Source organism: Pinus tabuliformis, chromosome 8, assembly GCF_031772625.1.
Source record: "Pinus tabuliformis cultivar Carrire ecotype Pingquan chromosome 8, CPIR1, whole genome shotgun sequence".
In the NCBI taxonomy this organism is placed as follows: Eukaryota; Viridiplantae; Streptophyta; class Pinopsida; order Pinales; family Pinaceae; genus Pinus; species Pinus tabuliformis.
The window spans coordinates 1,624,503,271-1,624,523,943 of NC_142294.1; positions in this window are offsets into that span (position 1 = coordinate 1,624,503,271).

Sequence of the window (20,673 nt, forward strand, 5' to 3'; positions counted from 1 at the left end):
TAGATATTGAAGGTGCGAGAGCGTTAGCTGAGTTTGAAGTAATAGAAATTATTCTACGAAATAGTACCCCTGGATCATGCTGAAGGATCACACTATACTGAAACAGTCCGCGATTATGAGAGTGATGACGATCTAGACTACATCTATAAGATAACAATGTGAGACCAAGATTGGGTGAATCCAATAGCAGATGGAAAAATTACATGGGATCGTGAGAGTTCTTGCACCTCGGACTCTGATGAAGAATTAGAGCTCTGGGAGAATCGATTACATGAAGTAACCACATTGAATTGTAACATGATGACTCGGTCGCTGTGTTGTGTGTCATTAGAGGTCAGAAATCTGCCCACTTATGATGGCCTAAATGATGTAGATATATTTTTTGATGCATTTGAGAGGTAGGTACCAGAGAAGCAGTGCTTCTAGGCTTTGGACTGGGCAGTGCATGATACGCCCGCAAGATGGTGGGGTATGCACAAGGGTAGCTTTGATCACTAGTGTGAATGTAGGAGGATGATGAGAACACGCTTTAGGAAGCTGAAGGTATGAATAACAGACAAATATGACGGGAAGGACGATCTGTGTCCACACTTGGCCAAATGGGCTGAGGCTTATGGAGTGAAGCCCCAACCTAAATGGGTGCACTTGTTCTGTCACACCTTGGCTATCATCCTGATGAACTGGTACTTAGAAACAAAGCTCTGCCATGGTATAAGTGAATAGGATATTCTGTGCAAAGGATTCATAATGACATTCAACTTTGAAGATGGGTTTGACTGTATTGATGAAGCACTATAAGAAGTGAAAGCAACAATCTTTAGGATACCGCAGGATCCTTTGGACCTCATTCAACCCAATTGGACTACTTAGCTGAGTCACGCACTGGAATGCTATAATGTAACCACTAAAGATGAAGATGAGGATCCATGAAAGATTAACATCCCTAAAAAAAAAGGTCACCGCGAGGTTGAAGGACTGCAAATTGAGAATCCTGATATAACCGCACCACAAAAAATGAGACAGGTAAATATTGGTATGGAGGCAGAGCTCAACTTTGCGAAGATTGGAGATTACTGGGATGACGCGATGGTGGATAAGGTCACTAAATTTCTCTGTGAATACCAAAATTTGTTCGCTACCAAGTTTACGTATCTAAAAGGCATAATAGGAGACTTGGGTGTTATGAAGATCACGTTGAATCCCGATGCGAAGCTAGTTAAGCAAAGACCTTATCGTCTCAATCCAAAGTATAAGGAGAAGGTCTACTTAGATCTAGACAAATTGCTCGTGGTAGGCATCATTGAGCCTGTATAAGAATCTGATTGGGTAAGCCCAATGGTGGTAGAAGAAAAGAAGCAGAAGGATGAAATAAGGATATGCATAGACCTCAGGCAGTTGAATGACGCTTGTGTACATAATACTTTCCCGACTCTGTTCACTGATGAAGTGTTGGACAATGTAGGTGGCTAGGAAGCATATTCCTTCACTGATGGGTTCTCTGGGTACCATCAGATCAGAATCGCATCGGAGGATAGGAGCAGGACAACCTTCACGACTAAGTGGGGGTGTTTTTAGTACAATGTAATTCCTTTCGAATTGAAGAATGTGCCTGTGATTTTTTCACGTGTAGTCATTACGACATTCAAGGAATTTATTCATAAGTTCCTGGAAGTATACTTTGATGACTGGACTGTGTTTGGGCTAGTGAAACGCCATGTGGCAAGTTTGTGCCTAATGCTAGATACCTGTCGAAGATACCAGATCACACACAATCTAAAGAAATGCCTATTTTGTGTTCCTTTTGCGACCTTGCTGGGTCATGTGTTTTGTAGACAGGGACTAATGGTAGATTCAGTGAAGATTGCAGTGACACTTAACGTAGAAGTGCCAAGGAGCATGAAATAGTTGTGCGCTACCCTAGGACATACTGGATATTATAGAAACTTTATCAAAGGATATGCCCAGATGACCATGCCTATGGAGAAGTTGTTGAAAAAGGATGTCACATTCTTGTAGAACAAGGACTGTAAGAAAATCTTCGATGTATTGAAAGAAAAGATGGTCACCGCATCAATTTTAGTCTTCCCGGATTTGAAGAAGGAGTTTCATGTACATGTTGACATGTCATGTATATCACTAGGAGTAGTACTGACAAAGGCTCGTGGAGGAGACTTGGACCATCCTATTGCATTCGCAAGTAGAAGTTTATCCAAGGCAAAGAAGAACTATTCCACCATCGAGCATGAATGGTTAGCCATGGTATACACGCTCCAGAAGTTTAGACACTATTTGTTGGGTGGCCATTTTAAGATGTATACGGATCATTCCACATTGAAATACCTGGTCAATAAGCTTATGTTTGGGGGGGAGAATCTGCAGGTGGTTGTTATTGTTCCAGGAGTATGATTTTGAAGTTATTGTGAATCCTCAATGACTGAATGTGAGACCAAACCATCTGTCATGCATTGAAACAGGGGAAGAGCCCACTAATTTGCAGGATGGATTGCCTGATGCACAGCTATTTGTAGTGTGCGTCATGGATGGTCGTTTTGAAGATATCATACACTTCATAACGACAAGAACTACCCTGGAAGGTTACACCATCCAACAGAAAAAATTGTTAGTGGTGTGCGCAGAAGAATTTTCTTTCATTGTCAGGCATCTATCAAAAATGGGGTCTGATGAGATATTGCGAGGATATGTACCTGAGTTTGAAAGGTCCAGTGTCCTCATGGATGCTCATGGAGGCAGGGCGAGAGGACATTATGTAGGGAGAGTGACCACACAGAAGATTCTACGCGCAGGGTTATGGTGGCCAACCCTGCATCAAGATTCAAAAGCTTACTGCAAATTGTGTGATGTGTGTCAAAGGACTCGCAAGCCATCATGGAGGGATGAGCTGCCTTAGAGTGCATAGATGACGTTACAACCCTTTGAGAAATAGGCGATAGATTTGGTGGGACCCATTCAGCCCCAAGGGAGGAAGACAAGAGTGAGGTACATTATCATTGTGATGGAGTATTTGACTCGAAGGGTGGAGGCACAACCTATGAAGGATTGCATAGGCGCAACTGTTGCAAAGTTCCTCTTTGAATATGTACTAATGCTATTTGGGTGCCCAAAGATTTTGATGAGTGATCATGGTACGCACTTTTTGAATGAGACGATTAGTGTGCTGACGAAGGAGTTTTAGATATATCACCAGAAGAGCATGCCTTATCACCCATAGGCTAACGGGATAGTGGAAGCATTCAATAAAGTGCTGGAGAATGCGCTGACCAAGGTTTGCAATGCTCAGTGAAGTGAATGGGGCCTACACATACCTATGGTTCTATAGGCCTATCAAATGACATGCAAGAAGTTTACTGGACAAACACCCTATAGGTTTGTATATGTCGTTGAAGTGGGGATGCCCATGGATTACATTGTGCCTAGTCTATGCATAGTGGCACTCACAGGAATGACGAATCACAGAGCCCTAGAAGAGAGGCTCGCATAGCTGGCTGAGCTTGAGTAAGAGAGATTTATAGCTGGATTTTACCAACATGTCCAGAAGCAACGTAAAAAAGCATGGCATGATCAACACACTAAGCTGCACACCGTTAACATAAATGACCTAGTTTTGTTATATGACATCAAATTTGATAAATTTCCAGGGAAATTTAGATTGCAATGGTTAGGACCCTATGTCATTATGGATATTACCAACAAAGGAGCAGTTCAGTTGGTCAAACTGAATAGAGATCCCTTCCTAGGAAAGGTGACTGGCAGTCGATTGAAGCCATACACCGGTTGTCTGGCCATGTGACTATATGAAGGTAGCACGGTCTTAGCACTCCACGCAGTTGAAAGGAGGCATGGGACTATAAACTACACTGCTTGGGTTGGGAAGCTACGTGATGGGAGGATTGTGCGAAGCAAGGAAGTGTCATACGGTTCGCGACAATGTGAAGGGGATTGCACTACCCAGGGAGAAATCGCATAGGTTGGCCAAAAAGTGATCGTTAAAGTCACTGTTCATGATATGATGGTAGAAATGTGGCCAAATGGAGTGGGTGATAGACATTTAAGATGGAATTTATGGATCAAATCCTTGAAAATTTTCCGCCAATCCGGCATTAATGAAGAGAATGCAGGGGGAATGGTCAGTTTGAATTCAAAATGCTCTATAAATTATAGGTACCTACCCAGCAAAAAACACTTGGCATTTCAAGAATTGAGTTGTTGAGCTCTCAAGCACACATGAACCATGAGAACTTCAAAGCTTTGATATCCAGTTCAATATTTGAGACATTTCCGAAGGTGACACAAGAGTTATTGCAGAAAATCATGTCAGTACCCACACAAGCTATGGATGCTGAAGCAGTGATAATAGAGAAGTCGGTGCCGAAAATTGCTATGGATGTAGAAGAAGCTGCTCTAGAGGTTGCCAAAGTATTAGCAGAAGTCCCCAAGTCACCAAGGACACCAAGACTGAACATGACCCCAACCAAGGAGAGCACAAAGGATAAGAAGGGAAAGCAGCCTACAATACCGGTGCACACATTGCTGAGAACAAACCCACTGAAGGAAAAGTCCACTACACAAGAAAAGGGAAAATCCATTAATGTAGAGCCAGAGGAGGAGGAAATGGAAGACATCCTAATGGATGACGAGGACGTGGGAATAGACATGGAGGAAGTTGAATTCCACGGTGTTGACCCTATTACTAAGTTGCCTAAGTATGTCCCTCTGCGCAAAGCTAAGACCAAGGTACCAAAAGATATCGATGAGAGCAAGGTCCCCTTGCAAAACGCTCTGCTACTGAATGAGATTGTTTTTGAAGGACCCTGCTTGGGGCAGGTTCCTCTATTAAAACTCAAAGACTGGGACTTCGCCGACCATGAGAAGTTCTCGCACTTTGTGACTGAGCAACTAATGCACCAAATTATCAATACAACCACTAGAATGACCACATTAGAGCCACGGAGGTGGCTCAGAGGAGTAGACAAGGCAGGTATGCTCAACTTACTATGGGTGTCACACTACAACCGCACCCCAATTACAGTATTGGTCATCAAGTAGCTATTATTCTTGGTGCATGATGGGTGTTTGTGGCTGAAGGAGATAATACCCATCACTGATAGATTGATCCACAAGATCACTCGGTTGCCCTACACTGGAGAAAATCAGAACATGATGTTTGGCGGAAAAGGTGGTGAACAGGCCCTTGTGAAGGCCATGAAGGAGAAGTTTAAGCTGGGGAAGAAGCTGCATGGATATGCCATATCCAGTATCAGTGAACCTATTGTAAAGGTGGCCACACAAATTTTGGCAAGGAAGGTGATGAGGAAGTTTCATGTCGATGAGGTGCTGATGCCTATCATCGCGCTAGTAGCCTAGTGCGCCGAAGGAGTCCAGTTCAATTGGGTGGGCTATCTCCGCGGTGAGTTCCTTGCGAACTGCTGCGAGGCACAAGACTCAGCAAGATGTTCCACTATGTGTGGCTCTTGCTGTCTTTTGTGCTGGTAGCATGGGAGCTGCCAGAGGATAGCCAATTCCCTTCAGTCACACCAAACTAAATAGAACCAGTTAAGTATGCTTCATTGTGGGTGACCAAGGATGCGCAGTGCATCAAGGACAGCAAGATATTTTGGATCTTAATGGAGATGAACATCCGCATGGCCATCAATCACAAACTGTGGTTGTCGCCTACGGTGTTTTCCAACCTGTAGGGCTACGTAGAGTTTAAGGCTGATTTTCACCATTGTCCATCAGGGCACAGAAAGATGCTACACAGACATGGTATGACTTGCCTTACCTAGAAATGAATGATGCCATTGATGTAGTACTTGATCACTAGCTGGCAGAGTGGTGCACTACAACATACTTGGTGGTGGGAGGGAGTAAGTTCGTCGCAGAGAGCAAGAACGAGGAGGGAAAGCTCAAGATGATGCAGTTGGCTAAAACGAGAAAGAAGAAGGCTGCTGACAAAGCCTAGTTGCAATGGGATGTCGCTCAGTAGATGGAGAAGCAAATAGGTGGAACAAAGCAGGGCTCTAACAAAGGTGAGAGGACGCCTTCACCCGAGATAGAGGAAGAGACGGATGAGAAGACAAAGCAACACGACGTGGACCCACAAGCGACATCCACCCACATCAAGCATCCAAGGGAACAAGAGAAAGGAGGGTCGAGGAAGAAGTCCAAGGCCACTGAGATGTCGTTGGACCTAATCACCCTCACCGAGGGCGACTTACATGACATTGGAGACATGGTGAGAGATTTCACTGTGGAGGCCCTACAACAGTTTGAGAAGTAGCAACAACTAATATTGGGGGCTATCTAGATAGGTCTATAGGAGCTGCAGACCCATGCGTCACAGGCTGGCACAGTGTCCACCAACCTTGCTATCGACACTTTAGAAGCTGCTGAGATGTTGTGCGAGAAGGCCTCCAGGGCAATAGTGTTGTTCGATGGAGCACTGACCACGAAGAATGAAGCTTACAGGCCCACTCTCACCACCCTCAAAGGAGTAGGGTTTAGTCTGGAAGCACTCCCTAGTGAGGTGCTCTGCCTCTTGCAAGATGGAGTGATCATGGAGTTGAGGGCCCATGAGCACCATGCTCTATAGGTGATCAGCGAGTAGTGGATTAACAATGAGCAGATGGCACTACAGTGAGACTCTTCCATCATCACCATGATCAAGGTGACTGACTAGAACAAGCGTATACTTCAGGTCATGGAGGAGGCATGCCGAATGGTCCTAGAGTTGGCCATTCCTGAGAAAGAACCAGTCAAGGTGCACGTCCGCAAGCTGGCTACAGGGGTATGTGATGCTTGTATAGAAATGGTGAGGGTTTCATTGGAGTTGAACATGTAGATCACCAAATTGCAGTTGAAGGCCCAACCTTCAACTCTGCCAGAAATAAATGAGTAGCATGTGACCGATGTCATAGAGGCAATAACGGCGGTTGATAGTGTAGTAGCAGACTGCACACAACTCTTTGAATAGTTGTTCGAGGTCCTGACGAGCTTGCAAGAGGACCCTAATGTACAGCAACTGGAGATAGAAGTGCATGAGCTGCAGTAGCGCTATGATGAGGTCGAAGGCACAATATGGACCGTCGCACTCACACAGAGACTGGAAAAGCTACAAGAGGCTAAGCAGCTGAAAGAGCAGGTAGATGCAATGCAGCACAAGGAAGTAGTGATGAAGGCATGATTGAAGCCCTGGTTGGATGAGGCTTATGCGGTCATAGCCTCTATTGATGGAAAACTTGTGACTCTGCAAGAAACTCAGAAAAAGCCTTAGGCCGATAGTTCAGGATCAGTGACCAAGAACATGGTTGAAGACGTGAAGCAGGCGGCCACACAGTGCACTACCAAGGTTGCGGTCATAGAAGTCAAGCTAGGAGGTCTTCGCGCTAAGATCTTCGCACCTGTAGAATGACCTGATGGAAAGTCACGATGTTTGTACTGGGGGCCTGTTGGGAATGAGATCCCCCAAGGATAGTTTTGTGGCTAAAAGCCCATGTTTTGGGTCAATTTTTGTAATAAAGTTGTAAAGTCTACACATTTTGTGGTCATGGAGTGTGAAGGTGTCATGAGTCATAAATGGTTGTCTGCCCTTGTTTTGTAAAGTGTTAAGTCGGCTGTAAAGATCTACCCATGGTTCGCGAACCATGGGATTGTATAAAAGGAGCTAAGTAAGTAAGCTCTAAGTAGTTTTGAAGAAGGAAGAAGTCTTGAGTGAAAAGGAGGAAATCTTTAGAAGTATAAGTTTCGAGTCGTAACATAGGTAGAGGCTCTGCAGCTGAGTGCACAGAGGCCTAGGGTGGAAGTCCGTAGTTGAGTGCGTGAACCCCTACAACTCTGTGCACATGGAGGATAGAGTCTATAATCCTATGTAGATATCAATAAAGAGAAGCATTCTACAAATTCTGTGTCTTTGTTTCCTATTAATGCATCTTGTCATATTGTGTATGAATTTCATTTACAATGCTTATGTGATGCATGAATGTATGTAATTACATTGGTTAATTCAATGCAAGTAAGATTATTTGTTTACGCGGTGCTAACTGTGATCATTTAATAAGATAAGTAAGACACTTAAGATAACTTGGGAATCTGTGTAATATGTTGTCTTAGCAGCGCGAAAGTACTTGAACCACAGGTTAGGGCTACGCGAAGGTCAATCATACCCCTTCACGCAGGTACCAAAGGATGGAATAAAGGGCTAGATGGACTGAGACCTCGAACTTAACGACATGTGCGAAAGTAGGAATAGAAGGAATAAACCGACATCACAACTATCTCATGGTGCAGAAACTTGGTTCTAGCATCCCCCCATACTGCTTCGGGTGAGACTTCAGTCCATGCTCCACGGGGTGATGCCGAAAGGGTCAGTAATGTAGGGATTTTTTTGGCTAACTAATGTTCAACCTGGGTCAGGCCCCATGTAGCCAACAATTAGTCATAATGCCAAAAATTACATCTTGCTTTGGAAAACTATGGTTGTTTCAGATTGCAACCCTATGACATACATATTCTCATGTCAATTGTTGTGAAGCAAGTACTCTATGTGGATCATAATTCTCCAAGAGTTTGACTTGGAGTTCATTAGGTCCAAGTCAAAGAAATCCCTCGTTTTCACCGAGCTAATGTGCGATCTCCCTTCCCCTAATTCTGAATCTACATCTAAAGACTACATACATTATAAGTCATTATTTCTGACTTCTTCATCTGACCCATGGTATGGAGATTTCCTGACTTATCTCTAGACCTGGACTTTCCAACACAATACCTCTCACGTATTCGATACCAATCTTGAAATTCATTATTTCAGTGACACTCTTTACCATCATGGTATCGACATTATTCTATGGAGGTGCCTCACTCTTGAGGAGGTATAGAAAGTCTTGAATGAATTCCACTCGAGGGCATGTGGTGGACATCTATCTAGTTATGCTACCCCACAGAAGATCTTACACACTGGTTAATTTTAGCCTACTATCTTTCGTGACTATATTCTAACCTTCTGGAAGTGTCATGCGTACCAGATCTATGATCATTAGATCTATGCTCCACCTGCCCCATTGCATCCCATTGTAGTTTTTGGTACCTTTCTGAAATGGGGTATTGACTTTATGACATTTAACCCTCACTCGGTTGAGGGGCATGGATATATCATTTCCATTGTTAACTATTTTACTAAGTGGGCCGAGGCAATTCCTACATACAACAACATGAGCGAAATAGCTATATACAATTTCTTCAATTGCGTTATTGCTAGGTTTTGCATTTTGCAAGCAATAATTTTGGTTCACGTAAAACATTTCCAGAATCATATGATGACCAAAATAACCGGTAAGTTGGTAATTGTTGTAACATGATTAGTTTTTATAATTTAAATTTTCTGATCTAACAGGTTTTCATATTTTAGAAATAATAAATGGGTCTACAAGAGTAAATGTGCCCTCAAAATGTAAATTTAAGTTTCATTAGCTAGTTGATTTAGTTAATCACGCATTTAAACATTATTAAATGATGTAATAAAGTAAATTCAAACATGGTTTAAAAACAATTGAGAATGAAATTTCAAAAAATGAAAGATTTTTTTTTTTGATAACATCCTCATGTATAAAAACCTCTCTCAGTTCTCTAACAACGATTATTGTTTGGGATATGCAAATGCGTCTTTGAAGGCATACTTTCCAGAAATTTCCTGTTTTAGTCACCTTTTTGCAACAGATATTTTGACTAAAAAAATATGAATATTTGGAAACTAGAAGAGGTTTTGGTTCATAAGATTATAAAATAAAAAATATTATCTCACTTTTCATACAGGTGTCAGGGGTTGGGAGATACACTCTCATCATGTTTAGCCTATTTTTCCGACTGTGCAAGGTCTTGTTTAAGTCACCTTTGTGTAGAAACTATTGTGGATAATCAGATATGAATCTTGGGAAATTGGAGGACGTTATTATTCTTAAGATACTAGGCTACCAAAACCTCTCTCATTTTTCACACAACTAGCTTAGATTGAGATATTTAAAGGGATGACTGGATCTATGTTTCGGAAATTCGGGAGGAAAAAGCTCAAGATAGTTAGTGACTTGGAGGCTACCTTATCAAATATGAGTTACAATCATATTCGATCTTCTCTTCTTTATCAACATAAATCCTCAAGGATAATACAAGAAATATTCAAATATTTTAGTTACCTTTATTTGTGTTCTATTTTTGTAATACAGTTTTCAGATATTTGTAATAGCTCTTGATATTTTGTATCGAGATATTTTGTGAGGAAATTGTATAAATACTTCATCAATTGAAGTAATATGGGTTGGATTTTGATACCAAGGCTCTTAAACTATGTAATAAATTCTCTTGTAGAATTCTAATGAAAGCTTTTTGGCTCCAATTTTGACAATTTTTTGTGTTTCTTGTATGTCTTTTTAGTGTTTTCATAACTTGTTTCTACATATGTTCAAAGAAATTGTAGGAAGGTCTGGGTAAGGTATGTTAAGTCTTAATCTCTCTATAATTCCCTACAAAATCATAACCTTTAGAAAGATATTAGCTTATTGGATTGTTTGTCGAGGATAAATCCTCTTTGACTGGTTTTTGCTTTATGTTTTTTGATAGCCATTAAAGAGATTAGCTTATTAGACTATCTGTCTGAAATAGCTCCTCTTGGAATTAGTTTCACTTTTTCCTTCTGTTACCTTTGAATATGTTTTTGTTGGGCTGTAGAAATATTTTACATGCATCTAAATTCCCCTAGTTGTTAACTAGTCAGTCCAACTGCTCAATTATTAGGAATGCCCTTACATTCTTCTACCATAATTCTTGAAAAAGCTAAGTCGTTTTGTTAGGCTGGAAGCTGACACTTTTAGAAGGGACCCTATGAGAGGGGCCTTTAATCATGATTAGGGATTATCACTGCTCACCAACCATCCCCATTAAAATCATAAATCTTTCCATTGTGCTTCAAAGGTTGTTGTTTAGTGACAGGTGAACATCACTAAACAAAGCCTCGTAATAACTGAGGGAGCCCCCTCTAGTTCAAGGGCCAACTTGAACCTGAAGGGCTATTTAGTTGGTTTCCTAGTGTAGTTTTTGCAGCCAAGGACTACTTATGGGAAATGGGTACAACATCTAGCACCATTGTTGGGGAGAAAAGCAACGAAGATATCTTTCTCTGGGGAAGGATAAAGATTAGATCTATTCCTTGCTTGTGAACAAGGAATAGGAATTTATTATTGGTTTCATTTCTTTCACCTGCAAACTCCACTTTGTCATATGGTGATTCCACTAGGTAACCAATCCCACTGTTTCAAAAGTTTAGTTGCCTTTACTACTATGGAAGGTTCATTAATACTTGCAATCAATAGTATATGCCTCTCTCTCTCAGCCATGGTTAGAAATATAAGATGTCTACAGAGGAAGTAGTTGTTAAAGTACACCTGTGAGTATAAGTTTTCCATGGGATTTCATGTTCATATTGTATATATTCTTTAGATTTTGAGCTACTTGCAACGTGTTTTTTCAATAAATCCACTCCACACTTGGTGTTGGGTAGCAGAGGCCCTGCATACTGATTTTGGGACTTAAAGTCCACAATTTTGGGAAAAAGTAGGGTAACGACTCCGCGAAGTGTGCGGAGCGCGAATTGTAAGGAGTCAAGTCAAAGGGTGGTATTCCCAAGAATAATGTAAAATAATAGGAAGTGAGTTGGCCTACCCATGGTTTGTGGACCATGGGAATGTATAAATAGAGCAAGGCTCTATGGCTAGAAGTTAGTTTTTGGAAGCTTTTGTTGGATCTGGATGTTATGGGTTTGTGAAGGATATATTCTTTGCGTCTGTAAGTTTGAGTCAAGTGTGTTGGTAGATAGATAGAGTCTCTACAACTGTGTGCGTAGAGGCCTGGTAGAGTCCACAGCTATGTGCGTAGACCCCTGCACACAGTGCGCAGGGCAGATCTGGGTGTATTAATGGAAGATATTAATAAATATAAGTTGTTTCTGAACTATTGTGGGCGTATTGTGTTCTCGTTTATGCATATATTATATGATTTTATATCTTTAAATAATTATGATTGTGCACACTAGGTTTTATTGTTAAATGTTTGCTTAAAGACTGTAATAAGAAGATCAGATCTATAACAATTCCCTTAATAAGAAAATTCACCAGCGCAGATCTACACGAAAGCCTGATAGTAGTACAAAGTGGCACGAGGCCTCAAAATTGTTCGCAACCCCTCCAGACCACATCAAGACATCCCAAGGGTGCGAAAACCTGGTTCCAACACCGTCCCCTGCTACCTTGGGTGAGACCTGAGTCCGCGCTCCACGGGCTGTTGCCGAAAGGGCTGGTAGCTGGGGGATTTGTTTGGCTAATAACTCTTCTGAACCTAGGTCAGGGTCCCATATGCCAACAAATGGTTTCGTTACCAGGTTCGGGATATACCTAAGGGATGTCTGATGTCAGAACGCTGGAATCCTACAAAGAAAGAGCTTAAATATTGGTTGGATCAGAAGCTTCACGAGTTTGTGGTACATGAAAATAGAAATCCATGGATATCTGAGGAAAGGTGGATGGATTGCTACATATACACAAAAATCCGCGAGATCTTCTTCTTATCTTTCTCGATAGAACTATATGAGTGGATCGTGGGGCTAGCTAATAGTCAGGGAAGGTGCAAACTGGATCAGCCCATAATGTGGGCTCCAGAGTTGGTGCATAGGATGGAAGCATCCGAAGATAAAATCACACGGGCAGTAGATCACTGGATGGATCGAATAATAGGAGGGTTTGTAATCGAGTTCACAATAGACACAACTGTGAGTTACAGCGAGGTAGAAAGGCGCTTTCTCCAAGGACCGCGAGGTAAGTACATCAAATCATTGAATACTTGGATTAAAATGTTGTTATGTGAAAATTGGGTTATTCACATCCATTGATGTATGGGATAACGAGGAGCGGAGGAGGCTACCGAGGGACCAAAGGATTAGAAAAAAATCCTCTGATTTCACTCATGAGAAAGCAAGGAGGAGCTCGCAGGGTTCTCTCCGAGAAGTGCAATCAGATTGATAAAGCAATGCATCCCACTAATACCACCACCATCCATGCCATCACCTACTTCACATACAACTAACCCATCCTCACCTACCCCACTACTGCCACCACCGAGGGTTGGGATGGTAGGTGCGATCAAGTTGCCGGTACTTAGAGGCATAGGAAATGAGGAACTAGATCAGTTCTGGTTCATGGTAAAGGCTGCATGTGAAGATGAAGGCGTAATAGATGAGAACATCGAAAAGGATTCTCTGGTTAGTGCGCTGCAGGACTACGCATTGATGTGGTATATAAAGTACTCTAGTGATCACTCGAATGGGGGAATAGCGGTGATTCAGGATGCACTGAGCAAAGAATTTAGCCGACCAAAATCGGAAACACAGTCGATCATCGGATTCAAGGAGATCGTGATGATGCCTGGTGAAACCCCGTGGGATTTGGATTAGAGATTGAAAAGTACAATCCACGAGGCTAACATGATGCTGACGGACGTGCATCACTGCGTGTGGTTTGTGGCGTCGTTGACACCACATATAAGGATGACGCTATAACAGCAAAATGTCTGAACCCAAGCTGAAGCATTGGAGACAGTGATGAGGTTGCATGAAACTCCAATATAGGATTCGAGGATGGGAGTTCACCAAATCCACATGCAACTACAAAACCTGTGCCTAGAAATGCAAAGTTTGAAGCAAGAAAGGGCGCCCCGACCGGAGGTGCATACAAAAGTAGGATGCATCAAATGCAAAGGTCAAGGTCACGATAAAGACCATTGCCTCGTATTCATGAACTATATTGCGAGAGCGGGGCCGATGCCATTAAGGATGGAGTTACAAGCAGGGCCAAGTGTGGTGCCTGCTCTCTGGTGCGCGATTTGTCAAGTAGGAGGAAAGCATGCAACAAACAACTGCCACATGTTGCAAAAGTATACCCAGACTCTGCAACAGCTGTATTGCAACTTCTGTAGGTCAGTGGGTCACAATGAGTGAACTTGTCGAAGCTACGAGATAACGATGGAGAGGACCCTAGCCTATCAAATGTAGATTGAGGTGCAGGGTTTCAACCCAACAACAGGGCCCCATGGGGGATTCTAAGGATGTAGATGAGGAAGAGGAATGGGGCTTGGATGGGGTCATGGATAGCTGATCTGTTATAATTGTGGTGGGCCAAGGCATTACTTTCGTGAAGGTACTAACCCTACGAGCATATCTTGTCCATACTGTGAGCAGTTTGACCATGAAATGGTAGACTGTTTGATGCTAATTTCCCAGATGCGTGAAAAGGGGGTATTGCAGCCCACTCCAACTCAAAATGTCCAAATGATGAAGTCAGAACCACACGAAGAGGACCCCAGCATAAACATGGTACTAAGGAGCGGTGCAACTACAAGGGGAGATGCGTGGAAACAGCCTGGAGAAGATGGGAAGGGTCGCAATGCTCCTACAAGGGAACCTGACTTTGAGATGGAACAGGTGTAGAAGACGTCTAAGGAAGCTCAGAAGAGCTTCAAGGAAGTCTCTACTCCAAGTAGAAGGGATCAAATTCAGGCGGGAATGGATCCCTCTATGCTTACCACCTTTGTAGAGACATGTCTGAAGTTGCTGCGTGAAAATAGATCCGTTAAAGGAGTGCAAGATCTGATCACTAAGTGCGCAGGGTTAGGGGTGCTGCGCGTAGTCTGGAAACTGGGAAAACATGCTCTATGGACCAGGCGGGAGATGCGAATGATGGTGCAAATCAGTGATTATGAGATGGACCAGGTCATTCTGGATTTAGGGTCGGATGCGAATTTGTTGCCTAAGCAAATGTGGGAACACATGGGTAGGCCCGCACTACAATGGTCTCCTATTCAAGAGCGGATGGCCAACCAGTAAAATATCTTACCGATGGGATGACTACAAGGGGTGAAAGTGGACATTGAAGGTGTAAGAATGCAGACCGACTTCGAGGTAATAGAAATTGTTGATGACAGTAATCCATACCCTACATTGCTAGGAATAGATTGGGCTATGGACATGAATGGTGTCATCAACTTAAAAATACGAAAAATGACATTTGAAAAAAAGTCACTGCAGGTAATAGTTCTGCTAGACCCAACTGAAGGAGCACGCTACACCGAACTGGTGCGCGATGAGGACAATGACGATGAACTAGACTGCATCTACCAGATAACAGTGCAAGACCAGGATCAGGTGACTCCCACAGTGGATGGGAGAATCTCATGGGAGCGCGATAGTTCCTACACCTCGGATTCAGACAAGGAGATTGAACGATGGAAAAACCGATTGCATGAAGTCACAACACTCAACTTTAACATGATTATTATATCAGTACGAAACGTGACAACTAAGGTACGACAACAACCAGCGGACAATGGCACAATCAAGGAGGAGGATTTTGTCAACCTTTGCAGAACTTCAATCATAAAGCTGAAGTCATAGGGGGTGCCGAAAGAAGCACCGTGTGCAGCAATCACACAAGTGTGGTGTGCACAGAGGAAACTAAGGTGGAATGAATGTGGAGGTAGAAGATGGTTTTGGGTATGGATTGGAGAATGTGTGCAGCGAATGCAGCCAGGGCAGCCACGACAGAGCAAGGCAGACACCCATCTACAATGGAGGGCACAGTTGTATGTTGCACAACCATTGACCCAACTAAATCTATGCGTAACAAGGGTTCGCTGGGCCAATAAGATCGTAAACAAAGCAGGGTGTGCCAAGGGAACTCTATCCATGGTTGGACAAGAAGTAAAGAGAATTTCCCCAACCATTGCCCCTACAATTCAAACTGAACGAAAAGACCTAGACAAAGGGATCCAGCGGTTGCAGGAAGCCATTCGCCATGGTAGCATGAGACTCCACGAATTGGAGGAAGTGGGGGAAAGGCTAAGAAGGAAAAGTGCGAGGCTAGACAAAGAAATTTCCAAAATAAAAATAGGAGGCACACAAATGGGCCGCATGAACATGCGAAAGAAGGGACCGGACTTGGCTGGCCCTCCTACAATCCTAGCACAAGCTATGACCCTGCTATCTTGGTTGTGACTGCACCCTATTGAATAAGGGAGCACAAACTGCAATGTGTTATCCAATTCAAAGGTACACGAAGGGTGCCCGCAGCCCGGGCTAGCAGGGAAAAGGAAGGCTCACACAAAGGGTGTGACCACCTGACTATCTATAGGAGACCCAGTCTCAGTGCTCCACGCAGTTGAAAGAGAGCGTGGGACTATAAAACAATATGCAAGAAGGTTGTGTGATTTGGCCGTGGTGCGTAGGGCCAGTAAAAAGCATAGAACGCACCCACATACAAGGGGCTATGCTACCATGTGGGGTGGACGGAAGGTGACCATTGGAGTTACTGTTCATGATAAGATGTTCCATTTAAGACATCGAGGAGTAGGCAGCGGCCAATTAAGACATAAGGGTAACCACCAAAATAGCATTAATGAGCCACGAATAGGGAAAAAGGCCGAATTTGAATTTGAAATAGTATATAAAAAACAAGTGAAGTGTCACAAAACAAAGCTTGATCATTCGAAGAGTAGGATGCCTTGGGTTCAAACCAAGAGGAGCAAGATGAATGAAAAACTGATGAAAGAAAGCCTATGGTTTCAGGAATTGCCGAAGGAATTGCGAGAGTCATTACTCAGGTCTATAACCACCACCAAGGACGTTACACAAAATCCTATGCCATAGGCAGCCAAAATCCCTAAATCACCCAGGATGCCACAGACCAAGAAGGACCCCCAAGTACCAAGACTAGTAAGGATGTCATCGTAGAATCTACGATTTAGCAAGCTCACAATGGAAGAAAAGGGAAAAGTTGTTACTATTGAAAGCGACGATGAGGAAGAGGAACCTCTGACCTATGTTGAAGAAATAGAACCAGATGAAGAGGGAGAAGAAGATATCCAGCTAGTAAGATGACCCAAGTATGTTCCTCCAAGAAAAGGGAAGGCCAAGGTCCCTACAGATCTAGATGCCGTTGACAACATACTCATCACCCCGTCTCTCCCTAAAGGGGCTCTGCTCAAAGGAATGATGACTAGCCACATATCGACTATGAAGTTTGAAGACTGGGACCTTATAGATACCGATAAGTTTCCCCATTTGGCAACCAGCGAACTAATGGAGCAAAGCATGGAGGGAACTGTTACGACACTTCAGCAGAAGGAGTGGCTGTGAAAGGTGGAGGAAGCTGGGTTACTCTATCTCCTGTACATTCCACATTTTCACTGGCCCCCCATCACAATATTGGTCATCCAACAAATGCTCTATTTGGTACACAATGGATACTTATGGATAGACAAACACGTTCCCATCATGACCAAACTTATTCACAAGATCTCACGACTTCCCTGTGAAGGAAGGGACCCCATGGAAATAGTTGATGTGAGTGATGATGTGACGATGATGGAAACTTTGAAAAATAAATACAAATTGGAGAAAAAGAAATGAGGGTATGCTATTGACATAAGGGGTTTGCACTGCTACCCAGTTGCTGGTAGGAAAAGTGATGTGGAAATGATGCACCAACGAGGTCCTAGCAATAGTTGTCACACTAGCGGAGCAATGCGCAGAAGGGGAATGGTTCAATTGGGCACAGTTCCTCTGTGATGAATTCCTGACCAATTGCAGGGAGGCCCAAGAGGAGGGCCAGACCTTCCATTATGCATGGTTGATGTTATCCATCATTTTGGTTACAAGTTAATTACCCGAAGACAGTCAATTTCCTTCCCTGGATCAGGATTGGCTAGAAGCCGCCGAATATGTGTCGCTTTGGGCAATGAGGGACACCACAAGAACCCAGGACATCAAGATTTTCTGGATAGTAATGGAAGCAAACATCTGACAGTGGATCAACCAGCAACCCTGTCTATCCGCCGACATATATGACAGTGTGAAGAACATCGCCGAGTCTAAGGCAAACATGCACCATGTATACATCTGGGCATGTAAGGACCTAAACCAGATGTGGTCCACACTTCCCTTCATTGCCATTGATGAGGTTATCTTTGCAGTATTGGATACTTGGCCACCATAGTGGCACAGGCCCGATGCGGTGGGGTGCGATGAGACCACTATCCAAAAACAGAAGGCTGAAGCTAAGTGCATAGCACAACAAAAGAGGAAAAAACATCATGCTACGGAAGTACGAGCGGCTTGGGAGGCAGTGCAGGCTTCTACCAGTAAGGCAACTACAAAAAGGGCTGTGATGATAAGGGACGAAAGCGGTTTGAAGGTGACCACAGAGCTGGCCACGGATATAGGGACAGAAGGAACGATTCCAACCACCATGGGTTCGCCGTTAAAATGACTGCGGCCGATAGAACAGACAAAGCCGCGGAAGAAGGCAAAGGCATCTAAATGGGATGGAGAACTTACCACATTGACTGAGGGTGACCTAGGTGACATAGGGGACATATTTTGCGAAGTCACCCGGGAAGTAATTGACGAGGCCATTTCGGAGCAACCGATTGTGTTGGGGGCACTTCGCGTGCAGTTGCAGGAACTTATGGCACGGGCCTCGTAGCTGGGAACCATTGCTACTCATGGAGTTACGGGTATGTCAGCCACTGAGCAGCTACTAAAAGCCCAAATGGCCAATACTATCGCGCTCCCGAAAGGAGTGTTGATAACATAGAATAGAGCAGATAGAGCTGTGGTGGGCCAACTTACGAGACTTGGATTAAATTTGGTTGTCGTCCCATGCGAAAGCTTGTATCAGCTCTAAGATAGTGCAATGATGGAGCTCCATGCCAGGGAAGGATGTGTGGTATAGGTACTCAGTGAGTAGAGAATTAATATAGAACAGTTGAGCCTCCAACGGGACAAAGGGTCGCGCAAAATTGGCAGTTTGAGCAAATTGTAGGGAGGCCTATTCGCATGCCGTGGAGATGGAGATTGTGGCCGAGTTTCCTTTTGACATACGAATGAACAAGTTGGCTAGTGGGTTCTACGAAGCAAAGGAGGAGGCCATGAGGATTCAGTTGGCCCTCAGCTTACAGATTGCAGAGCTACAACTCAAAGCACAACCTTTTACACCACTGCAGGTCACCGAACAACGGAGAGGCATCATTCAATCCGGACAGGAAACAATAGCACGTGCTATGCAAGAGTACTCCGATGTGTTGGATCAATCACTTATTACACTCATGTCACTATAGGAGGATCTAACCTTACAATGGTTGGAAACAGAGGCAAGGGAGTTACAACAAGCCTATGATAATGTCAGGGGGACCACATAGACGGTTGCTATTACGCAGCGCTTGGCCAAAATGAGGGAGGCTCAGGCTCTTAAGATACAGGCTGACGCCGCTCGGCAGAAAGCGGTAGTGATTAAAGAATGGATCCAGCCTTGGCTTGATGAGGCATTTGTGATTTCCACCACCATCGAGTGAAAGGTGGCCCACATGCAAGCAGCATATGCCCCCAGACAGGTGACTAAAGTAGATACTAATGCATCGATGGCTAGCGTAGAACAAGTACAACAGATGGCAAAAGAGTTTGTTTGCAAGTGTAAGTGAAGCATAGAAGTTGTTGCATGACCTTCGTGTGAAGATTGCTGCACCAGCCGAGTGACGCGGGACGAGTCACGTTGATTGTGTTGGGGGCCTATTGGGCAGCGGAGGCCCCACGTAACGGTTTTGGGACATAAAGTCCACAATTTTGGGAAAAATTAGGGTAAAGACTTCACGAAGTGTGCAGAGTATGAATTTTAATGAGTCAAGTCAAAGGGTTGTTCTCCTGATAATAATGTAAAATAATAGGAAGTGAGTTAGCCTACTGATGAGCCCCAAATTTGGTAACATTTTGGGCTCATTTGGCCTAACTACCCTTGCTCAACCCTTCATTTTTCATAACTTATGCATCATTTTTTTAGTATATTTATGTCATTTGTACGAATAAGGGTAGTCACTATTCCTAGGTGGCTAACACGTGCTTATTTCAGGTTTTTTGACATTTAATGGAGCAAAACCACGTAGATGAGGGCTAGGAGATAGCCAAGATGGGATTGAGATTTTGTAGGAAGGTTGTCCACAGCATTGAATGGCCTTCCTCGTGATCTTCACCCCCAACTCCGAGCTCTGACAGCCACCACCACCGAGTTAGAAGGCAGCCAAACGGATTTTGAGGAAGCAGCAGTTCACTCCTAGTTTGGTCAGCCAAGCCCCACTGATTTAGGAGGCCAGCTTGGGACCTCGTAATGTATAAATGATGAGGCTGTAGCCTTCGAAAGGGACTTTTGAAACCTTGTTGCACATTCTGGACTACGAGCTGTTAGCTCTGTTTTGCTCTTTTGTAGCCATTATTGGCATGTTATTTGACTTATGATTATCATCTTTTAATGGAAAGCAGGCAGATTTGAGTTCAGTTTTGAGTTCTTAAAGGAGCCATAGCTCTCGGGGTTGGGCCCAACCTGAGAGCCTAAGGCCTCCTTCCTTTGTATTGTTATCTTTCTTTCAGCATTGTATTTCTTTTCCTTTACATGCATTTGGAAACGCAGTTTGCTGAGTTGAATTTCTTGGTGTGGTTAAGTAGGTTAGTTTTATGAAACAGAGTTGCTTCAGTAGTTTAGAATAGAGTAATGAGATTGGAGTTAATAAGAGTTCCAA